Source organism: Neofelis nebulosa, chromosome 3 (assembly GCF_028018385.1).
Source record: "Neofelis nebulosa isolate mNeoNeb1 chromosome 3, mNeoNeb1.pri, whole genome shotgun sequence".
NCBI classification, from domain to species: Eukaryota; Metazoa; Chordata; class Mammalia; order Carnivora; family Felidae; genus Neofelis; species Neofelis nebulosa.
In genome coordinates, this window is record NC_080784.1 from 120,527,506 (window position 1) to 120,531,361 (window position 3,856).

General features: G+C 35.2%; 1 pseudogene; it reads right to left on the reverse strand.

The window, feature by feature from the left end:
• Positions 1–3,086: 3,086 nt before the first annotated feature.
• On the reverse strand, positions 3,087–3,440 carry LOC131506156 (small ribosomal subunit protein uS10-like; annotated as a pseudogene).
• Between the last annotated feature and the right edge of the window lie 416 nt (positions 3,441–3,856).

Sequence of the window (3,856 nt, forward strand, 5' to 3'; positions counted from 1 at the left end):
CTTAACATTTGGGGGAAGGGAACTTGCAGAACTCCCTAAAAGCCTGATGAAAGTCTCCGAAATCTCCTTAAGATCTATCTGCTTATCTGTGCAAAACCAAAATTTTACATTTGATTCTAGAGGATTCATGGATCTCCTTGATCCCAGACCCACAATTAAGATCCTCTGTGTGTGGTATCAAATACTCTCAAATGATATGCATGAAAAATTTGCTGGACTAGTCCTGAGACTAGTGAGTGGTTCACTCAAGTCTCCAGTGATGAGAGGTATGGTCATTACCTTTGTAACCAAATAATAAATAATACATTAATTAAATGACTAATTATATAACATTTCAAAATTTCACAAAGAAAAGTAAGACATGCTAAGGAAAAAAACCCTGAACATAACTTTCATTCAAAGTTATAGTAAAATAGGAGTGCCTGGCTGTCTCAGAGGGTAGAGCATGCAACTCTTGATCTTGGGATCTTGACTTCAAGACCCACATTGGGAGCAGAGTTTACTTTACATTTTTTTTTAATTATAAAATTATAGTAAAATAATTGTGAAAAAAATAACTTCATGGGCAAGTTGAATATGTTCAAATATTTCTCTAATATAATACTCAAGAAAATATTGATAATTATGATCAGAATTTAAGAATAGTAAAGATGGGGCGCCTGGGTGGCTCAGTCAGTTAAATGTGTGACTTCGGCTCAGGTCATGATCTCACTGTTCGTGAGTTTGAGCTCCATGTGGGGCTCTGTGCTGATAGCTCAGAGCCTGGAGCCTGCTTTGGATTCTATGTTTCCTTCTCTCTTGGCCCCTGTCCCACTCACTGTGTTTCTGTCTCTCTCCCCCCTCTCTCTCTCTCTCAAATATAAACAAACATATTTAAAAAAAAAAAAAAAAGAACAGTAAAGAGGGGCACCTGGGTGGCTCAGTTAGTTAAGCCCCGCATTAGGCTCCACACTGACAGTTCAGAGCCTGCTTGGGATTCTGTCTCTCCCTCTGTCTGCCCCTGCCCCCACCTCTCAAAATAAATACATAAACTTTAAAAAAAAAAAAAAAAGAAAAGAACAGTGAAGAAAATGTCCATGCAAAAATGAAATGAACTAGAATAAAATGTATTCAAAAATAAAATCTAAAATATTAAATATACTAAAAATACTAAATTTTTATAATACTAAATTACTAAATACTAAATATTAAAATACTAAATAAAATATTAATATACTAAATATTAATATATTTAGTATATTATTATTTATTTATTTATTATTTATTTATTATTAATTATTTTTAATTATAATATAATAATAATATATTATATATTTTATATATATTATATATAATATAATATAATAATAATTATTTATTATTAATAAATAAATTTATTATTTATTTATTATTATATTATTTATTTATTTATATTATTTATTTATTTAGTATATTATTATTAATATAATAAAATACTAAATAAAATATTAAAATACTAAAATACTAAATATTTTAGTAAAAATACTAAAATATTATATGATTTGTGTCAATAAAGGAGTTTCAGCTGACTAAAAGGGAAGAAACCTGTCTCCCCCAAAGACAGGTTGTGAGATAAGATGGCTCATGGCTGGAAGTGTTGGAGCAGGGGCTAGATAATCAGTTGTTATGGGTGTATACAAGAAGAGACTCTGTTGGAGTTGGGGGGGAGGGGGAGTTGAACTACATGCCTCTAACACCTACATTTCATTAGTAAGGGAAATGATATATGTGAAATAAAATTCCTCTGCAAAGTGTACTGTGTCATAAGAAAGACAAACTGATAGAGAAATTCAAAGAAAAGTGCGGCTGTTTGTATGTGAATTCCTAACTCTGAGTTCCCTGAGTCCCTTTCCCTTTGTTATCTAGCTGACCGCAGGGGTGAAGGGGTAACATAATCAATTTAAGTTTGCATCTCAGGGAGCATGAAAAGGGGGGCTGCCAACAGAAAACAAACCTGCTGCTTTCCAGCACAAGCCAGCCAGGAAAACAACTAAAAACCTGCATCAACTTTAGAGGGGGGAGAAGGAAGCAACAACACAGATGCCCTTGGCCAGTCATCAACGTGGGCATGCATTTCCACACCTGTAATTGACTGGAAACCTCTAACACCAAGAGACAGGTTGTTCCTGACTTTTTCCATTTCATGTGAAGTATTTATTGCTGATTTTGAGTTTTAGCTTCACCTTGAAAGATAGCTTATCCCAGAATATTTTTTTTTAATTTTTTTTTTTAACGTTTATTTATTTTTGAGACAGAGACAGAGTATGAACGGGGGAGGTCACAGAGAGAGGGAGACACAGAATCTGAAACAGGCTCCAGGCTCTGAGCTGTCAGCACAGAGCCCGATGCGGGGCTCGAACCCACGGACCGTGAGATCATGACCTAAGCTGAAGTCGGACGCTTAACCGACCAAGCCACCCAGGCGCCCCCAGAATATTTTTAACATATATACCATAAAACATTCAGAAACAGAAGATATCCACCTTAAAAAAAATGAAAAATTTCCCCATAAAAATCTAGTTTCCTATAATAGTTTGAACATTTTAGACCAAAAAATGCTAAATCCTTGCCACTAAATAACCATTTTAAAAACAGTTTTTCTTATTTTAAAATAATAAATTTGAAGACAAATATTACCTATAATGCCTACTAAATGCCACAGAGATGGGGTTTTTTTCCCTTATTTTGTAGAAGTGGAAAGATATGTGTTAGCAGGTCAATTAACTACCTTATCAATGTAAGCTAACATTTATTGAGGTACATAACGTGCTAAGCACTTTAAATGCATTATTACATTTATTCTTCACAACAGTCCTATGAAGCAGACACTATTAAACTCCATTTTATTGATGAGACATCTGGAGCACAGAGCAATTAAGTAATTTGCTTAGGATTACACACCAAATTAAGTGGTAAACCTAGAATCCTCCCTCAGAACATCTTGGTTTGCTTGATGTTTTTTGTTCATTTGTTTGTTTTTGTTTCAGGAAGTGAGGACCTAGTCACCTATGGAGTATTTAATAAGTTAGTTATCTTTAACTGATAATCAATTTATTAAAAAGGTTGATTTAAGCATCTGCAATGGTGACTTCAACCTCAATTCCTGTTTCAATACTCATGGAAGTTATCTGTTTAACAATCTCAGAAGGGCTGTATAAATCAATGAATTGCTTGTGGATCCTCATCTGAAAATGATCCCAAGTCTAAAACCTTCACCTCAAGAAATTTTTCTTGTAGTGATTCTCAGAGTCTTGGTAGGCATCCAAACTGGTCCTTTCACTTTGAGATTCTTTTTCTTTGTGCCTCTGATCAAGTCAGCACATGCTTTCTCCATTTACTTTGGGGCTGGTTAGAGTAATTCTAATTTGATGAATCACTATCTCTGGTTCCAGGGGTGTCTTCCTGGTGTCTTTCAAAGCCATGGCTGCGGTATGGCTTCCTGACTGACTTGTTCCTTGGCGAGAGCCAACATGGTGAGGCAGGAGCAGGATCATCGGGGCCTGCAAAGTTCTGTGGTACCTGCGACCACGTCTTCTTCAAAGAGCCCTATGTTGTTTTTAATAACCCTAAAGAGTAGCTTTGAGAAAGTTGTTATAAATCAGCAATATGCAGCCTAAAGATATATATACAAGAGAATCATTTTATAGTATGAGAATCCCCATTATTTTTGGATCAGTACTTCCTCAAGTACTATCCACTGAGCTACACTGGGGTCCACAGAGCATGGCACTCAGGCAAGCACCTCCATTCCACTCTGCCCATTTTTGATGACTGAGTATTGGCGATGCCATGACAAAGTTAAAGAAAGGCAATTCTAAGTTCTCTATAACAGGAGAGT